This window comes from Misgurnus anguillicaudatus, chromosome 6 (genome assembly GCF_027580225.2).
Source record: "Misgurnus anguillicaudatus chromosome 6, ASM2758022v2, whole genome shotgun sequence".
In the NCBI taxonomy this organism is placed as follows: Eukaryota; Metazoa; Chordata; class Actinopteri; order Cypriniformes; family Cobitidae; genus Misgurnus; species Misgurnus anguillicaudatus.
The window spans coordinates 27,502,501-27,523,157 of NC_073342.2; the positions used below are offsets into that span (position 1 = coordinate 27,502,501).

Below are 20,657 nucleotides of genomic sequence, written 5' to 3' on the forward strand. Positions count from 1 at the left end.
GGACAGATAGACGGACAGACAGATAGACAGATTTTCCACATACCGTTCATTATTGTTGCACCAGAGGCTCCAACAGCTGTGGTCACCCACTGTCGATCCTGTAGCGTCTTCGCAGATCTTTAAGTCAGTATGTCAGTCATGCTAGAGACTCAAGTCACCGTGGTCACCGTCATGGGGTACCACGGCCGAGCCTGTAGCGTCTTCTTGGCAGATCTTTTTAGTGAGTAAGTCAGTCATGGTCGAGAATCAAGTCACCGTGGTCACCGTCATGTGGTACCACAGCCGAGCCTGTAGCCTCTTCTTGTCATTTCTTTTTAGTCAGTATGTCAGTCATGCTAGAGACTCAAGTCACCGTGGTCACCGTCATGGGGTACCACGGCCGAGCCTGTAGCGTCTTCTTGGCAGATCTTTTTAGTCAGTATGTCAGTCATGCTAGAGACTCAAGTCACCGTGGTCACCGTCATGGGGTACCACAGCCGAGCCTGTAGCGTCTTCTTGGCGGATCTTTTTAGTCAGTATGTCAGTCATGCTAGAGACTCAAGTCACCATGGTCACCGTCATGGAGTACCACGGCCGAGTCTGTAGCGTCTTCTTTGCAGATCTTTTTAGTCAGTATGTCAGTCATGCTAGAGACTCAAGTCACCGTGGTCACCGTCATGGGGTACCAAGGCCGAGCCTGTAGCGTCTTCTTGGCAGATCTTTTTAGTCAGTATGTCAGTCATGCTAGAGACTCAAGTCACCGTGGTCACCGTCATGGGGTACCACGGCCGAGCCTGTAGCGTCTTCTTGGCAGATCTTTTTAGTCAGTATGTCAGTCATGCTAGAGACTCAAGTCACCGTGGTCACCGTCATGGCGTACCACGGCCGAGCCTGAAGCGTCTTCTTGGCAGATCTTATTAGTCAGTATGTCAGTCATGCTAGAGACTCAAGTCACCGTGGTCACCATCATGGGGTACCACGGCTGAGCCTGTAGCGTCTTCTTGGCAGATCTTTTTAGTCAGTATGTCAGTCATGCTAGAGACTCAAGTCACCGTGGTCTCCGTCATGGGGTACCACGGCCGAGCCTGTAGCGTCTTCTTGGCAGATCTTTTTAGTCAGTATGTCAGTCATGCTAGAGACTCAAGTCACCGAGGTCACCGTCATGGGGTACCACAGCCGAGCCTGTAGCGTCTTCTTGGCAGATCTTTTTAGTCAGTATGTCAGTCATGCTAGAGACTCAAGTCACCGTGGTCACCGTCATGGGGTACCACGGCCGAGCCTGTAGCGTCTTCTTGGCAGATCTTTTTAGTCAGTATGTCAGTCATGCTAGAGACTCAAGTCACCGTGGTCACCGTCATGGGGTACCACAGCCGAGCCTGTAGCGTCTTCTTGGCAGATCTTATTAGTCAGTATGTCAGTCATGCTAGAGACTCAAGTCACCGTGGTCACCGTCATGGGGTACCACGGCCGAGCCTGTAGCGTCTTCTTGGCAGATCTTTTTAGTCAGTATGTCAGTCATGCTAGAGACTCAAGTCACCGTGTTCGCCGTCATGGAGTACCACGGCCGAGTCTGTAGCATCTTCTTTGCAGATCTTTTTAGTGAGTATGTCAGTCATGCTAGAGACTCAAGTCACCGTGGTCACCGTCATGGGGTACCACGGCCGAGTCTGTAGCGTCTTCTTGGCAGATCTTTTTAGTCAGTATGTCAGTCATGCTAGAGACTCAAGTCACCGTGGTCACCATCATGGGGTACCACGGCCGAGCATGTAGCTTCTTCTTGGCAGATCTTTTTAGTCAGTATGTCAGTCATGCTAGAGACTCAAGTCACCGTGGTCACCATCATGGGGTACCAAGGCCGAGCCTGTAGCGTCTTCTTGGCAGATCTTTTTAGTCAGTATGTCAGTCATGCTAGAGACTCAAGTCACCGTGGTCACCTTCATGGCGTACCCCGGCCGAGCCTGTAGCGTCTTCTTGGCAGATCTTTTTAGTCAGTATGTCAGTCATGCTAGAGACTCAAGTCACCGTGGTCACCGTCATGGGGTACCACGGCCGAGCCTGTAGCGTCTTCTTGGCAGATCTTTTTAGTCAGTATGTCAGTCATGCTAGAGACTCAAGTCACCGTGGTCACCGTCATGGAGTACCACGGCCGAGTCTGTAGCGTCTTCTTCTATTTCAGCTATGCTAGAGACTCTTGCCACAGTGGCCGCCATCATGGCCGCCGTCTTGGAGTACCGTGGCCGAGCCTCTAGCATCTTTTTTGTATATTGCTTTAATCTGCATGTTACTCATGCTAGCGACCAACCGAGGCAGAGCCGCGGCCAAGCCTCTAGCATCTTTTTTTGTGCTAGAGACTCTTGTATCACCGTCGGCGCCAAACCAGACCACCGCGGCCGAGCCTCTAGCATCTTTTTTGTGTATTGCTTTAATGTGCATGTTAGCCTCTAGCATCTTTTTTGTGCATTACTCTAATCTGCATGTTAGTCATGCTAGCGACCAACCGAGGCAGAGCCGCGGTCAAGCCTCTAGCATCTTTTTTGTGCTAGAGACTCTTGTATCACCATCGGCGCCAAACCGGACCACCGCGGCCGAGCCTCTAGCATCTTTTTTGTGTATTGCTTATTATGCATGTTAGCCTCTAGCATATTTTTTGTGCATTACTCTAATCTGCATGTTAGTCGTGCAAGCGACTAACCGCGGCAGAGCCGCGGTCAAGCATCTAGCATCTTTTTTGTGCTAGAGACTCTTGTATCACCATCGGCGCCAAACCGGACCACCGCGGCCGAGCCTCTAGCATCTTTTTTGTGTATTGCTTTATTCTGCATGTTAGCCTCTAGCATCTTTTTTGTGCATTACTCTAATCTGCATGTTAGTCGTGCTAGCGACTAACCGCGGCAGAGCCGCGGTCAAGCCTCTAGCATCTTTTTTTGTGCTAGAGACTCTTGTATCACCATCGGCGCCAAACCGGACCACCGCGGCCGAGCCTCTAGCATCTTTTTTGTGTATTGCTTTATTCTGCATGTTAGCCTCTAGCATCTTTTTTGTGCATTACTCTAATCTGCATGTTAGTCGTGCTAGCGACTAACCGCGGCAGAGCCGCGGTCAAGCCTCTAGCATCTTTTTTGTGCTAGAGACTCTTGTATCACCATCGGCGCCAAACCCGACCACCGCGGCCGAGCCTCTAGCATCTTTTTTGTGTATTGCTTTATTCTGCATGTTAGCCTCTAGCATCTTTTTTGTGCATTACTCTAATCTGCATGTTAGTCGTGCTAGCGACTAACCGCGGCAGAGCCGCGGTCAAGCCTCTAGCATCTTTTTTTGTGCTAGAGACTCTTGTATCACCATCGGCGCCAAACCGGACCACCGCGGCCGAGCCTCTAGCATCTTTTTTGTGTATTGCTTTATTCTGCATGTTAGCCTCTAGCATCTTTTTTGTGCATTACTCTAATCTGCATGTTAGTCATGCTAGCGACTAACCGCGGCAGAGCCGCGGTCAAGCCTCTAGCATTTTTTTTGTGCTAGAGACTCTTGTATCACCATCAGCGCCAAACCGGACCACCGCGGCCGAGCCTCTAGCATCTTTTTTGTGTATTGCTTTAATGTGCATGTTAGTTGTGCTAGAGATAGATAGATAGATAGATAGATAGATAGATAGATAGATAGATAGATAGATAGATAGATAGATAGATAGATAGATAGATAGATAGATAGATAGATAGATAGATAGATAGATAGATAGATAGATAGATAGACCTTTGAAGGATAGGGAATGCTACCTTACATCTGGTGCCTCTAGTGGCTACAAAGGGGAGAAAAGTGAATCTCTTTCACTACACTTGTTGACTATTTAAGGCTACCCAGGCGGAACCCACAGACAAGGCGCTTCCCTGAGCACGCAGCCAAGAGCGCTGGGCCGTCTGCCCTCCCCACCTCGACTGCTCAACAGTCACGCCTCTAACACACCGGGCAGCACTCAAAAGTGTCACCCACCAACTGGCACAGCCACTAGGGTCTTATGTCAGTTGGCACGGTTAGCGATTGGAGTGCCCGATGGCAGAGGCCACACTGCATATTGCTGCCTAAGGTGCAGAAAGAGTGGACTACCACAGCACCCCGACTGAACAGACTCGAGTCAGTTCAGCGGTACAAGCCTAGTGGAGAACTCACCATAGCGAAGCCTTTGATTCATCTAACAAGTGTAAGCTTACAGAGAAACACAGGGGCTTATCGACACTGCACCAGATAAATCATAAACGAATCACTTAGAATGGGACTTATTGGGCTGGATTATAATCATAGTAAAGAATTGTAGAGAAGAAGAAGTGTTAGACACTTAAGACTGACCGCTAGTGTTAGTACTAGATAGATAGATAGATAGTATCTAGATAGATAGATAGATAGATAGATAGATAGATAGATAGATAGATAGATAGATTGATAGATAGATAGATAGATAGATAGATAGATAGATAGATAGATAGATAGATAGATAGATAGATAGATAGATAGATAGATAGATAGATAGATAGATAGATAGATAGAGATATTCCACATACCTTGTTGCTCCTTAAGTCATGCTTCTCTGAAATGCGTTGATTTTGTCTGCGGTGTGAAAGTGATTTTTATAAACTTAGTGCACCCAACTATAATAAAAGCTTTATCAGTTTTTAAAATGTATCCTAATACAGAATGTCTGTTTTATAATTATGTTTGAGTATTGTTGGGTTTGAATATTGTTGTAATGTTGTTTATGTTTTATTTCAATTCAATTAGTCTATTACGAAATACAGACTGTAATTTTAAACATGTTGTAATGGATCGAAGGTCAGTATGATAAAAGAAATAGAGAGGGTCAGACATAATTTTTTAGTTTAATTTAAGTTTAGTTTGGGAAATTCATTTCATATTTCTTGTCTCTTAATTTGAATCAATGTTTCGTTGAAAAGTTTTGTGAATATAAATAAATAAGAACATTAAAAGAAACCCCGTGCAACTTATTGATGCATTACAAATACAAATATGTTGTGGGGGGGGGGGGTGCTAGAATAATATAAGACTCACAAACACATTTCTGAAGGTTTCAAAATATTGTCTGGTATCGTTACCGTCAAAATAATCCAGATATGAATGTTTGCCGATATACTAGAGTAATAAGTTATTTTACACATTTATGCGCATGCTCAGTGTGTGTTAATGGTCATGTTTCATGTTTATGGTCGTGTATAGTGTGGACGAAGATATTTTTTGAAATAGACGAGGATCATTTTCATTTTAAAATGCTTTTTTAAAACAGATGCTTTAATGTAAACATGGCCTTTATAGCCCTTACTGTGGGTTCAAATTTAGCCATCATTCTGCGTCACAGAAAACTATTTTTTACCTCGTGTCAATGAATGAGTCATGTTAACCGGACATTTGCATTTGTGTTTTTAATTTGTTGTATTGATTACTTTGATTAATTTTTTGTATTTGCACTTTTCGGTCATAAACGTGATAAACAAGTCTTCAATAAGTAGATTATAAAATTATGTGATTATAAACAGGGTTGCCAGATCCGCGAAACAAACCAGCCTGATGGCCATTCAAAATTAGTCCAAATAGATTAAAATGAGTATTACATGTTGGGGTTTTTGAAGTAATTAATATATTATTGTGTTTCTATCAATTAATTTTAGTAGTTGAAGGCAAATATAAAGTATTAAAGCATACAAGTCTTCATAGTCGGGGTAACTTTTAAGGATAGTCCTAGATTAAGACATTTTTTGAGTTATCTCAACTGAAAATATACAGATCTTAAAACATGCCAGTGCCATTGATTTGTCTCAAGATATACACCAGTAGCATCTTTTTCTAAGGCATGATTATAAAAGATGTTTTAACATCTTAATTTAACTAAGGTCTAGTCCTGGCTTTAGCTAAGCCTTGTCTGAAGAGTGTTAATTTAACAATGTGGGTTTTGCTGTGTACATACACATATCGGTGTGTTATATAAATAATGTACATCGATGCATTTTTTGATCCAAAAATGAAAGCTTGTTGCCTCTAATTCAGTGTTTTTGATTGGCCTGCTATCAACTTTCTGAAAGTATCTGAAGTCAACATGAATCACGTGACGCTGAAGCATTTTGAACTCATGCTGTCGTAACTCTCTCCTTTAAGAGTTGGGTGTTGAACTTCATTGGAATTTTTTTAGCCTAAACTGTCAAATGTGACCACTTAACTAACCAATAAACTTGAACTATTAATGGATTTTTCTTCTGTGTGTGTTTGAAGTGATTGTAATGTAATTTTTTTACATGTATTAAATACTGATAAGACTATAAAACTGCACACTTACCTTTATAATGAGAGTCAAACGGCAGCAAAAAGGTCAGCGGTTCGAGCCCCGGTTAGGTCAGGTGGGCTTTCTGTGTGGGGTTTGCATGTTCTTCCGGTGTCAGCGTGGGTTTACTCCGGGTATTCCCGTCTCCTCCTACAGGTAAAAACATGCAGGTTAGATGAATTGGAGATGCCAAATTGCATTTGTCTTTATCACATGACTGTATATAATAAATTTTTTACTCAGTCTCTTTGGAGCATTTCTCAGATTAGAAATAAAAGTTTTATCATGCAGATTATTATAATAATTGTCCAATATACAATTTAGCATTAAAAATGGTAAAAAGGTGAATTCATCACAGTTTACATCAGAAAATACTGACACTTATAATTGTGTAGGTACACTTGGTATATTGACAACATGACTAAACATTTTGACCGTCTTGTTCATGAACAATGACACACGGATTTGCTATTTTGATGGCACTGACATCTTCACTGACGTAAAATTTACTTTTGAGAGATGAATTAAGGATTTTGAACAAGTTACAGGCTTTGCAGGACATCCATAATGTTTATACAGATTTTTCTGATTTTAAGCTTCAAAACAACTGAGAAAAACTGTAATTAATGCACCAGGAACTAACATGAATAACTGTATAGATATTAACTAACATTAACAAGAATTAATATATAATGTAAAACTATATAGTTGATTGTTTGTTCATGTTAGTTGATGGATTTATTAATGTTAATGTTAAAATGTTACCAAATATTCGATAAAAACTTTACTTTGACATTAAAGCATGTGAATGACAATGTTTTTTCTTTGAAATGTAATAATTTTTACTAACCTTTTATAATAAAAGAGAAGAGTTGAGAGAGATGAGAGTTTGGTGTTGCTCTTTGTTGACTGATGATGCGTCACGGTTGTCACGGCAACTCAACTCTCATCTAGAACTTAATGCAGAAACACTCAACATCAATATACAATATAAAAATACAACATAATTCACTATAGCACTGCTTTCATTGTCAATAGCATAAAGTCTCTTATTTTGAAAGATTTTAAAAAATGTTCCTGAAGGTTTTAATACACTGACAATATTTTGATTATCTAATAGGACTTGAAAGGGGTGTCCCAAATTGCACATGTATGCACCATTCTAAGCCATCTTCTATTATAAATAGTGTAAGTATTGTTCACACTAAAAATACCCAAAAATAAAGTGTACTTTAAGTTTGTGGATGAGGCACTCCAAATGTGCAACGCTACTTAATGCAATCAGTCACGGCTTCCCATATGGCAAAATAAATAATTTCTCTAGCCAAAAATGTTTTTTAAAAATATGCTAAATACATTTTGTAAAAAGTAAACCTTAATTTAATATATTTTTTATTTGAAAATATATTTAGTTTTAACCTTCATATTAACATATATTTCCAAATGTCAGGGGCAATTTTACAACCTATACAGCAAAAATATTTTTTCCTGGCCAAAATATTAAAGTTTTTAAAAAATGTTTAAGTATGTTTACAATATAAAATTATAAGTATTTTTATGCAGTTGAAAATAAAATTAATTTTAACATATTCAAAACTTGTCTCTTATGCGATGTGAATATAAATTCTATAAACGGTTTCATCGGACCCACGTGATACACGTCTGGATCTGAACTTTACTTCCGGTTTCGTTTTTTTTATGGTCTGACTAGTTGCTAAACTGATCTCTTGAACAAATGCCTCGTCGAAAATAACAAATGTTTTGGTTTCCTAGGTAATCTATGTGTTGTTTTTTTGCTTGTTATATAAATAAAGTATGTTTAAAGTACTTTGATGTTATTTATTCTTAGCAGAGTTTACCAGAAGTTACGTGCGGACCGCGACAGCCGCTTGTTTATGTTGTTACCTCTGAAACTGTCTATAATATATATATATATATATATATATATATATATAAAATGGTGAAAAATATATTTTTGTAAATATATTCCAAAATATATTTCAGGAAAGTGTTACCAATTTTCAAGAAAAACTTTACTTTGACTTTTATAATTATATTTTTGCATTAATTTTTAACATATTCAAAACTTGTCTCCCATGCAATGTGAATATAAATGCTTTAAAAATAAATGTATTTTACATTTAAATTTAAAAATGGTGAAAAAATATTTTTGTAAATATATTACAAAAAATATTTCAGCAAAAATATTTTTTGGCCATTTTTTGTATGTCTTAAAATAGATATTTTTGGCCGTATGGCTTTGCTTACGTAATGTAAGAGAGACGGGCTTTCAGATGCAGTAAGAGTGAGGTTTACCCGTGAGACAGTCTGACACTTACTAAAGTCATGTTGAAGAAAATGGTATCACAAGAACAGTGTACAAATTGATATTCATTAACTTGCATTGTACTAAAGTATGCATTTGATGTCATTGCCCTCATCTGGGAAATGCTTACACTTCTGGTTAGTACAAAACCATCAAGTGTTTCATTTGGGATGATACTACTCTTCTAAAATTCATAAATGTGTATAGTGCGTAGTTTAAGTGCATAGTGTAAAGTATGTCATTTGGGACAGAGCTTATGAATAGTTTTCACTACAGTACAGGATTTGAAAAGAAGACCAAACATCATGATTATGCATCATTAGCAAGTCGTTTGGGCCCATTCTCAGTCCAAAACAATGAGAATCAGAAAATTAATTTCTGATCTGAGAAATTCTCTGAGAAAAACTGTAAATCATACTTTACAGTAAATACAAAATAACAAAACTAGAAAGCTTCACTGTATAATGTGAAAAAAATCGAATCTCAACTCAAAATTTTCTCCTGATGTCCCAGGATGTCAAGCAGATTCTCATCCCCAATCACAACAGATATCTTTCCTCGCAGATAATCCCTCATAATGTCTTATACAGTCATCTTACACTTCACACAATCATTCCCCTTCAGCAATTTATCAATTCAGTTCACACAAAAACAGATTATCACAAAAAGGTCAACCATTCTACATGACTCATGTGAAGAAACTTATTTCTAAATGTTTTGAGGTGTAATACTATTCAACAGAAACCAGTATAATGTACATTGACAGAAAAATTACATTAGCAATTAAAAATGTAGCAAACAGCAGACAAGTTCACATGATCAAGTGCATGATTGTATCAAAGCATTTACAATGTGTCCAAAACAATCAGAATTTGCTTATATGTTGTGCACAACTGACTTGATGATGTTGAGGTTTAACAACTTGTTTTAAAAAATTAATTTCTGATCTGAGAAATGAGAAAAACTGTAATCCAATTATATCTACATATTATCCCTACTGAATAATCCAGCTAAGACCAGCATTAGCTGGTTTAAGCTGGCAGTAGCTGGTTTAAGATGGTCCTCACAACCTGGCCAGTTATGTCCAGTAGACCAGCTTAAAAAGTGACCAAAACACAGTTAGACCAGCTTGCTACACCAGCAAAACCAGCTAAAACCAGCCCACCTGCTTATGCTGGTTTTAGGAGGTTTTTTCGGGATGTATGGTACAATACAAACAATAAACCCTAACCATTAGTTTATTTTTCAGTGTTTTATTAATACAATCTAGCTTCTGAGCTTTTATAATGGATGTTGTTCATTTTGCTGTCGTTTTATTGTGTTTGTGCTGCCATCTAGTGACTCACGAAAATTGTTTAACAATGATTTTGCTGTAATTATTACTTAGCGAGAAGCAATTTTACTATGAAATCGTACATATTACATAATATTAATTTTAAATAGAAGAGTTAAAATAATTCACTTCAGTGTTGGGGAAAACGCGCGGACTGCAGTTAAAATCACTTAATTTCTTCTTTTGCTGGAGATACAGCTCAATAACAAACTTGATTTATATGATTGATTTGCTCTATTTCGTTACTTCTGTAAGCAACACTGCATTTAAAACGACTGCTATAAGCAAACACCATAAAAGTTTAATAAAAGACAAATACCTTTTGGAGGATAAATCCAGCAGCTGTCAGGAGGCGCGAACTTCAGATGTGACGCATGAAGGACTCGTGCTGCTCCACACGCGATGACTTGAGCGTGGGCTTTATAATGTCACAATATTAAAGCGTCGTGTCAGGGTGACCTTGACAACAGAAATGACTTCAGAAGTTACAAACATTAACTCTTTACCAGCCACTGACTGACTAGTTATCTAATCAATTAAGAGGCACCGCTTCCCCGCCAGTAACATGGTATATGCAGTAGGTGGCGCTGTTACCCATCTTATAAAACAGCAAATCACAGGGTCATTACTTGTGTAAAGCCTACATTATTTCAAGAAAGTTTTACACTACTGGATATTTATTTTAATATTATTGCTAAGAAAACAATATGTTGGACTACAATATAATGAGAGAAATTAATAGTAAAAGTTTGGTTTGAGACTACACTGAAAAAAGTGATTCTTTCAATTTACTCAATTTTTTTAAGGTAAGTGGTTGCAATCAATTTATTTGAGCTACATTTAAACAAAACTTTTTTCTTTTATTTTACAATTGATTAAATGTAGCTTAAATAAATTGATTGCAACCACTTAAGTTTAAAAAAAAAGTTTTTTCAGTTTATTTAATGTTGGACTGGTCAGTTAAATGTTTTACTTGTATACATGCAGTCATTTTACTGCAAAAAATATTTTCTTACCCTACTGAAAATTCCAGCTAAGACCAGCATAAGCTGGTGAGCTGGTTGTATCTGGTCTCCCAGCTTGGTTTTGCTGGAACAGCTTTGCCAGACGGGGAGGACCAGCTTAAACCAGCTACTGCCACCTATAACCAGCTACCAGCTTATGCTGGTCTTAGCTGGATTTTTCAGTAAGGTTAGTATTTTTGTCTTGTTTTCAGTATAGATATAAAAAAATATATTTAATTAAGATGTATTTTCTTGATGAGTAAAAGAAAATAAGTCTAGTTTTTAGACCAAAAGTATCAAATTTTAGTGATTTTGTGCATAAAACAAGCACAAAAATCTGCCAATGGGGTAAGCAAAAAAAATATTGAACATTTTTCTTAAAAACTAAATTCAAGAAAAATTGAAGAAAAATTTGCTACACCATTGGTAGATTTTTTTTGCTTGTTTTATGTACTTTTTAATGTTTTTTTATGTACTTAAATTCGATACTTTTGGTCTAAAATCTAGGCTTATATCTAGGCCTATTTTAAAAGCATCTTAATTTAAGAATTTTTAGATATTTTTACCGAAAACAAGACAAAAAAACATTTTTTTTTCTTGAAAATATTTTTTTGCAGTGTATAATAGAAACTGAATCTTATTACAGGGTTGTTTAAAAAAACAAAACAGTAACATCTCTGTATTACAACATAGTATTTCATACTCATCTTTTTCCATTGTATGTGGAATAAACACTCATGTGCTAACTTAAAAACAAAATATAACTGCACATTTATTTCAGTTTATTATATCCAACATATTTCAGCAAACAAACAGTATTTTTCAAGGAACATCTCATACAATGTTAAGCACATGACAGATGGAGGTGATATATATTTACTCAGGTAAAAGTCATAACATCACAATCAGTGTTTATCAAACTCATTATAACAATAAAGAAGCTGCAAAGTTAACCTGGTAATTGTTTAGTCAAGTGGAGTCAACCAAAACAAAAAGCATACTTGTTATTAAACATATTTCTCAGCTTTAACAGCAGACATGATGATAGGTCTACTGCCTGTAGAGGGTGGGTTTGTCCTTTGCTAGCTTTGTATTTAAGGACTTAATGTTCATTGTAATGTGCTCAATAAAAAAAGATTAAACAAGAGATTATGTTTATTGATGACATCTACTAGTAAAAAAGTAACACAGTTTAAAAATAATGAAAAGCACAGTACATGCAACAAGATCTATTTTTCACTATGCAGATTTTGCACAAACTGGACTGTGCTCATATAAATGTCCACGCCATTGTACTTGGAGGGTTGTAAAGGATTAATTTGTTGTCTTAACTGCTCCATATGTTCAGGATTTATAGGCCCTTTAAACTGTGGATCATTTATCGCCGTGTGTTTATCTTCGATAGATCCACTGTCCTCTCTTTTGATATCAGGAATGGTCATCTCCTAACATAAAACATAAGGTTTATTGTTTACATCATCATAATTCACAGTTCATTTAGTTATTATAAATACAATGCAAAAGCATTCAAGTCTCTGATGATATTTTTATGTATAAGTACTTTAATACCTCTGATTTGGCAATGGGATTTTTCATCTGTCCGATCTCCCACAGCTGGTTTGGTGTGAGGTTTTGCTCCGTTGTGAGTGGGTGATTGTCCCATCTCTCATGAAACAAATCTAGGTTTGCTTGCAGTCGAGGTAAAAACACAAAATGGCAGCAAAATAACTGAAGAGCGCTGCTCAGATCCAGCATGTCCTGTTCCTCTAATGTGTGTAAAATATGGTAGAATAAGCTAGTGACCCCTATCCAGAGATCACGCCAGAGGCTCTCTAATCTAAAAAAAAAAAAACAGACAAATTACATTAAAACTTTGATATAGTGATTAAAGTATACATTTAAAATAATAAACAATCTTACCTGTGACTGTGGACACTTTTGTCTGCTATAAAACAGTTACTGTCTGATCCACGTACAGTAAACATCAACCGAGCCACACCAACATTTTCTCCTCCGTGATTAGCTTGAACTCTATACAATAATAAAACAATAAAGAGACAGAAATTTATATTAATATCTCATTAGCTGCGATTTTAATAAATGCTTATGTGTGTAATATCAAACTAAATGTAAACAGGACCTGTTTCACAGACAACACTGCAAAAAATGACTTTCTTGCTTAGTATTTTGTCCTGTTTTGAGTATAAATATCTAACTATTGTTAAATCAAGATGTATTTTCTTGATGAGCAAAACGACCTAAGAACATAAGTCTAGTTTTTAGACAAAAAAAAACAATTTAAGTGAATTTGTGTTTAAAACAAGCAAAATTATCTGCCAAAAGAGTGAGAAAATGTTGCTTAAATTAAGTGTTTAAGAAAAAGAAAACTTATTTTTAGATTTTTTTTTAGATTGGCAGATATTTTTGCTTGTTTTATTTTATAAGTTTACATTTACTTAAATTGTATATTTTTGTCTAAAAAGTAGACTGATTTTCTTAGGTCATTTTGCTCATCAAAATAAAGCATCTTAATTTAAGAATTTAAGAAATTAATGCTTTTACTTTAGTGGGCATCCAAAACAACACAAGGACAATGATTTACAAGAAACTATTTCAGCAAAACTAACATTTTAATCAGTAATAAAAAATTATAATCATACTTTAATAAACAGTTCATACTGAAAAAGGCGTACACCACATTAAAACATGTTTTTAAATAATTACATTTACTTATAATTATGTTGGCTTGAGAAAGCCAACATACTGTTGTTGCACTTAAACTTATTAGTGGTGCTTGCATTTATGTAAGGCATCACTATTATTATTCCTTATCCGGACACTTTTTTCGGCGCGTAACTCGTCCCACACGGTTTGTTGTAGACCCATGAAAGAGGACTCAAATCGACCGGTTTATTGAGGAAAGGTGTGCTATGACTTTTATAAGGGAAAAATCCCATTTACTTAAAGGAATATTCCATTTTCTTAAAAGAAAAATCCAGATAATTTACTCACCACCATGTCATCTAAAATGTTGATGTCTTTCTTTGTTCAGTCCAGAAGAAATTATGTTTTTTGTAGAAAACATTGCAGAATTTTTCTAATTTTAATGGACTTTAATAGAACCCAACATTTAATACTTAACTCAACACTTAACAGTTTTTTTCAACGGAGTTTCAAAGGACTCTAGACGAGCCCAAACGAGGCATAAGGGTCTTATCTGGACCGTTTGACTTGTGACTTGGAGTGTAATCACTATGGAATGCCAATTTTTCCCTAGCAACCAAATACAGTACCCTAGCAACAGAGTAAACAAAGCCTTATATCTCCGCATCAGAACATCGTAGAGACACGGGGGTTGGACCGTTTGACTCGTGACTTAGAGTGTAATCACTATGGGATGCCAATATTATCCCTAGCAACCAAATAGAGTACCCTAGCAACAGAGTAAACAAATCCTTATATCTCTGCATCAGAACATCGTAGGGACACGGGGGTTGGACCTTTTGACTTGTGACTCGGAGACTAATCAGTAGTGGATGCCAGTTTTCTCCCTAGCAACCAAATACAGTACCCTAGCAACCGGATAAACAAAGCCTTATATCTCTGCATCAGAAAATCGTAGAGACACGGGAGTTGGATCATTTTACTTCTGGCTTGGAGTATAATCATATATGGTCCCCAGAATTTTTGCCACGGCAAGCACCACTTCACATTTTCTTCAGGAAATGTACCTATCTAGCTATTATTATTATTGTTGTTGTCATTATTTATTTTTATTTTTTTAATTTTCATTATTATTATTATTATTATCATTATTTATTATTATTTCATTTTCATTATTATTTTTATTATTATTATTATTATTGTCATTATTATTATTATTATTATGACGTTATTCTTATGGGCGTTAAAAAATATTCCTATAATCATAACATCTCTAGAATTATTATTGGTATTACTATCATTATTGTACATACTATTATTACAGTAATACAATTTATACTAATATGAATGAATTCTAAAGGATTTTTTATCAGATAAATGCAGGCTTGATGAGCATAAGAGACTTCTTTTATAAACATTAAAAATAGTAAAGTGTCCAAACTTTGGGGTGTTTTTTTGGTAGTTTTTGGGGACTTTTTTTGAAAACATGAAGATAATAAAATTAACCCCATCTATAGAAAATTATTAAAAAAAAAACTCCACCAAATATTGACATTTGAGATTTCAGTAGTTATCACATTACTTCATCACATTGCATTAAATGTTTAAAGCAGTGGTGTCTACTAAGTTAATCATTTCACTTTGCATTTTGGGTAGTCTGACAAAAAATAAGGCAATAAAATCATGGCGGGCAGTGGAAAGAAAGCAAGTCAAGTGAGTTGCATTGTGGGAATTTAATACTATGCACATGCGATGTATGAAGTACAGTATGTTTTTAGGCTATTTTGTCTATACAGGCAATTTGCATACTGCTCACATTAGCCTATACAAACACAGCAAAAATAGCACGGCACCCGCTATACCAAATTTAGCATCTGCATCTGTTATTCAATGCAAAATAGCATCAATTTTTCTAATAGCATGCAAGTGTTGTCATTTAACGTTCTAATTATATGTCCTGATAACTATATAAATGTGAACATCTTTAAGTTAAGAGTTGATGGGGGATCATGAACGAGACAAGAATGCAGCCCTGAAACATAAGCTGGCCAGAGGAAATGGGTGAGTGAACTTTTGCCTTCACCAGGAGTACCCACAGAGAAATCTCATGTGTGAGCTTCCAATTTTGTCCTTCTGAGATATTTGTTAGCATGCAATGGCTGCCTGATTTATACGGTGAATGACATTTAATTTGAAAATGATGAATCACAACCTCTGTTTTCTTTTCTGGTTATTGGGGTCGTGTGGAGTGTTGGTGCCTCTTATCCCAACTTAGACTAAAGTAAGGGAAACACCCTGGACAGATGGTCAGTCCATTACAGGACTGAAACACATCCAACACTTTCACTCTCACCTAATTTAGCATAAAGAAAATCTGATTGTGAATATCATAATATATACTTGAGACACAAATGCATGTTTATAAGTAAATAAAAAAATACAATAAAAATAAGAAAATGTAATGCGAGGTTTGTAAGAGTTTTATTAATAAAATAAACACACAAAAGTTAAAAATAGCCAGACATTATGTTCTTGGGATCACATTTGGCATCAAATGTGTTTATTTTGCTGTCTCGGGGTTGTAGGTAAGCGATGGCATTCTGTTAGACAGCAATTCAACGCTGCATAACTCGAACACACACACAGTCGCAGCTGCAGCTTAGCACACAGATTGCGGAGCGCCTGGCTGAAGAACGATGATGGTCTCACAATCCACCCGACACTTCATCAACAGTTCAATTCAATTCAATTTTATTTATATAGCGCTTTTCACAATTGGTGATTGTTTCAAAGCAGCTTTACATTAACAGAAGCAGTGGAAAGCACAGAAAAACGACAGATAGCACAACATAATTAATAAATTTGCTGCGGCTATGAATCAACATTATAAGCGTGCGTATTGCTAATTTAACGTAAAAAAGAGGGTGCTAAGTTAAGCCCAAGAAGGCTGCCTCCCCGGGTTGAAAAACCCCCTAGGAGAAAAAAAAACCCCCAGGCTTAGCCGGGGAAGTAAAAAAAAGTCCTAGGAGGGAAAAACCCTTGGGAGATATATTTATATATACATTGAAACGATTAAGGAGATTAGGCGGAGGTTAAGCGGGTTCTGCCGGTGGTCGTTGGTCATGCATCAGCTGGGCATCAAGTTGAAACATTCAACAGCATTGTCTTCTTCATCTGGCATCATGTTAGCGGTGATCCCCCTTCAGAAACACACTTTGTCCACAGCCAGTACACCGGATTTGACCCAAGAGCTGAAAACAAAAGAAACATGTACAACATTACAGTTTATACTAATGCAACAGAAATAAATAAAACAGAAACTAATACTAATCTATCTTACCCTCTTCCTCCTCTGGTCACTCTGTGCTGCGGCCACACCGGTTAGCTCTGGTAATGTCTTGCAGGCCACTAGAAACAAGTGATTGGGTTTGTTAAAAGCAAAAATAGACACAACATACAGCGACTATACAGAAATAGCCAAAATAGAAATAACAATGAAAATAACTCACCAAAGTAATTTTTATCAAAGCCTTCAATTCCAAGTTTGTAGCCAGTGCTCCCACTAAAACTGAGGTGACCTTCTTATGATGTGTTGAACTTAATCTATAGAAGCAAAATGTATTAGATTCAAACAAATGTGTTTATTTGCTTCGGAAACAAAAGAATGCATTTTAGGCTTTATCTTTCATCCATACCTTTGCTCCTGGTGATACTGCCTACAATTTGCCTCCGAGTTGTGTAGCCGACAGACGACCTTCTACAAAACACAAGTAAAAATACTAAGTTACAAAACAGATTCAGTCAAATTAAAGCATGGGTTAGTTCATTCATTTGAGCTTACCAACATTTTAGGATTGTGCAGCTGCACTTTTCTCTTCATCTCCTCAGTCGAGCAGTTGTTTGATTCACATTGAGAGCGCTTTACTTCTTGTGTTCTTCTTCGAAACAAAAAAAAATGACACAATTTACAAGACTTACCAAGTTAGATACATTTAATAATGCCATTCAAATCAAATTGCACAAAGATGAATAATAAACATAATATTCTTAATCTTACTTTATTTCCTGTTGATGTCCTCACATCGCGGTCTTTGACTGGTTTGGATACTGGTTTAGACAAACAGACAGACAGACAGAAAGACAGACAGACAGAAAGAAAGAAAGACAGACAGACAGACAGATAGATAGATAGATGGACAGACGGATAGATAGACAGACAGACAGACAGATGGACAGACGGATAGATAGACAAACAGACAGACATAAAGATAGATAGATTGATAGAAAGATAGATAGATAGATAGACAGACAGACAGACAGACAGACAGACAGATAGACGGACAGACAGATAGACAGATTTTCCACATACCGTTCATTATAGTTGCACCAGAGGCTCCAACAGCTGTGGTCACCCACTGTCGATCCTGTAGCGTCTTCGCAGATCTTTAAGTCAGTATGTCAGTCATGCTAGAGACTCAAGTCACCGTGGTCACCGTCATGGGGTACCACAGCCGAGCCTGTAGCGTCTTCTTGGCAGATCTTTTTAGTCAGTATGTCAGTCATGCTAGAGACTCAAGTCACCGTGGTCACCGTCATGGGGTACCACGGCCGAGCCTGTAGCGTCTTCTTGGCAGATCTTTTTAGTCAGTATGTCAGTCATGCTAAAGACTCAAGTCACCGTGGTCACCGTCATGGGGTACCACGGCAGAGCCTGTAGCGTCTTCTTGGCAGATCTTTTTAGTCAGTATGTCAGTCATGCTAGAGACTCAAGTCACCGTGTTCACAGTCATGGGGTACCACGGCCGAGCCTGAAGAGGCTTCTTGGCAGATCTGTGTAGTCCGTCTGTCAGTCATGCTAGCGACTCAAGTCACCGTGGTCACCGTCATGGGGTACCACGGCCGAGCCTGTAGCGTCTTCTTGGCAGATCTTTTTAGTCAGTATGTCAGTCATGCTAGAGACTCAAGTCACCGTGGTCACCGTCATGGGGTACCACAGCCGAGCCTGTAGCGTCTTCTTGGCAGATCTTTTTAGTCAGTATGTCAGTCATGCTAGAGACTCAAGTCACCGTGGTCACCGTCATGGGGTACCACTGCCGAGCCTGTAGCGTCTTCTTGGCAGATCTTTTTAGTCAGTATGTCAGTCATGCTAGAGACTCAAGTCACCGTGGTCGCCGTGATGGAGTACCACGGCCGAGCCTGAAGCGTCTTCTTGGCAGATCTTTTTAGTCGGTATGTCAGTCGTGGTAGAGACTCAAGTCACCGTGGTCCCCGTCATGGGGTACCACGTCCTAGCCTGTCGCGTCTTCTTGGCAGATCTTTTTAGTCAGTATGTCAGTCATGCTAGAGACTCAAGTCACCGTGGTCACCGTCATGGGGTATCACGGCCGAGCCTGTAGCGTCTTCTTTGGCAGATCTTTTTAGTCAGTATGTCAGTCATGCTAGAGACTCAAGTCACCGTGGTCACCGTCATGGGGTACCACGGCCGAGCCTGTAGCGTCTTCTTGGCAGATCTTCTTAGTCAGTATGTCAGTCATGCTAGAGACTCAAGTCACCGTGGTCACCGTCATGGGGTACCACGGCCGAGCCTGTAGCGTCTTCTTGGCAGATCTTTTTAGTCAGTATGTCAGTCATGCTAGAGACTCAAGTCACCGTGGTCACCGTCATGGGGTACCACAGCCGAGCCTGTAGCGTCTTCTTGGCAGATCTTTTTAGTCAGTATGTCAGTCATGCTAGAGACTCAAGTCACCGTGGTCACCGTCATGGGGTACCACGGCCGAGCCTGTAGCGTCTTCTTGGCAGATCTTTTTAGTCAGTATGTCAGTCATGCTAGAGACTCAAGTCACCGTGGTCACCGTCATGGGGTACCACGGCCGAGCCTGTAGCGTCTTCTTGGCAGATCTTTTTAGTCAGTATGTCAGTCATGCTAGAGACTCAAGTCACCGTGGTCACCGTCATGGAGTACCATGGCCGAGCTTGTAGCGTCTTCTTTGCAGATTTGTTTAGTCTGTATTTCAGCTATGCTAGAGACTCTTGCCACAGTGGCCGCCATCATGGCCGCCGTCTTGGAGTACCGTGGCCGAGCCTCTAGCATTTTTTTGGATATTGCTTTAATCTGCATGTTACTCATGCTAGCGACCAACCGAGGCAGAGCCGCGGCCAAGCCTCTAGCATCTTTTTTTGTGCTAGAGACTCTTGTATCACCGTCGGCGCCAAACCAGACCACCGCGGCCGAGCCTCTAGCATCTTTTTTGTGTATTGCTTTAATGTGCATGTTAGCCTCTAGCATCTTTTTTGTGCATTACTCTAATCTGCATGTTAGTCGTGCTAGCGACTAACCGCGGCAGAGCCGCGGTCAAGCCTCTAGCATCTTTTTTGTGCTAGAGACTCTTGTATCACCATCGGCGCCAAACCGGACCACCGCGGCCGAGCCTCTAGCATCTTTTTTGTGTATTGCTTTATTCTGCATGTTAGCCTCTAGCATCTTTTTTGTGCATTACTCTAATCTGCATGTTAGTCGTGCTAGCGACTAACCGCGGCAGAGCCGCGGTCAAGCCTCTAGCATCTTTTTTGTGCTAGAGACTCTTGTATCACTGTCGGCGCCAAACCGGACCACCGCGGCCGAGCCTCTAGCATCTTTTTTGTGTATTGCTTTATTCTGCATGTTAGCCTTTAGCATCTTTTTTGTGCATTACTCTAATCTGCATGTTAGTCGTGCTAGCGACTAACCGCGGCAGAGCCGCGGTCAAGCCTCTAGCATCTATTTTTGTGCTAGAGACTCTTGTATCACCATCGGCGCCAAACCGGACCACCGCGGCCGAGCCTCTAGCATCTTTTTTGTGTATTGCTTTATTCTGCATGTTAGCCTCTAGCATCTTTTTTGTGCATTACTCTAATCTGCATGTTAGTCGTGCTAGCAACTAACCGCGGCAGAGCCGCGGTCAAGCCTCTAGCATCTTTTTTTGTGCTAGAGACTCTTGTATCACCATCGGCGCCAAACCGGACCACCGCGGCCGAGCCTCTAGCATCTTTTTG

At 38.6% G+C, this 20,657-nt stretch overlaps 3 long non-coding RNA genes across 5 annotated transcripts in view; all 3 read right to left on the reverse strand.

Moving 5' to 3' along the window:
- Positions 1–227, reverse strand: part of LOC141364339 (uncharacterized) — a 1,938-nt gene extending 1,711 nt beyond the window's left edge. Inside the window, exon 1 of the long non-coding RNA XR_012370108.1 lies at positions 44–227. This is a non-coding gene — a long non-coding RNA (uncharacterized lncRNA). The remainder of the gene's footprint in view (positions 1–43) is intronic.
- LOC141364336 (uncharacterized) overlaps positions 1–18,274 on the reverse strand; it is a 22,395-nt gene extending 4,121 nt beyond the window's left edge. Inside the window, exons 1-7 of one of the 3 annotated variants that reach the window (XR_012370105.1) lie at positions 17,995–18,274; positions 17,683–17,732; positions 17,467–17,563; positions 17,321–17,382; positions 17,135–17,228; positions 16,966–17,033; positions 16,085–16,876 (exon numbers count right to left, since the gene is read on the reverse strand). This is a non-coding gene — a long non-coding RNA (uncharacterized lncRNA). Of the gene's footprint in view, positions 1–16,084; positions 16,877–16,965; positions 17,034–17,134; positions 17,229–17,320; positions 17,383–17,466; positions 17,564–17,682; positions 17,841–17,994 lie in introns of those variants that run through there. The other 2 variants (XR_012370103.1, XR_012370104.1) reach the window with 2 other exon arrangements.
- On the reverse strand, positions 3,656–10,507 carry LOC141364337 (uncharacterized). The gene is made up of 4 exons (XR_012370106.1): positions 10,277–10,507; positions 7,149–7,254; positions 6,314–6,448; positions 3,656–4,578 (listed from the first exon to the last, which is right to left on the reverse strand). It is a non-coding gene; the product is annotated as an uncharacterized lncRNA (long non-coding RNA).
- Positions 18,275–20,657: the final 2,383 nt, after the last annotated feature.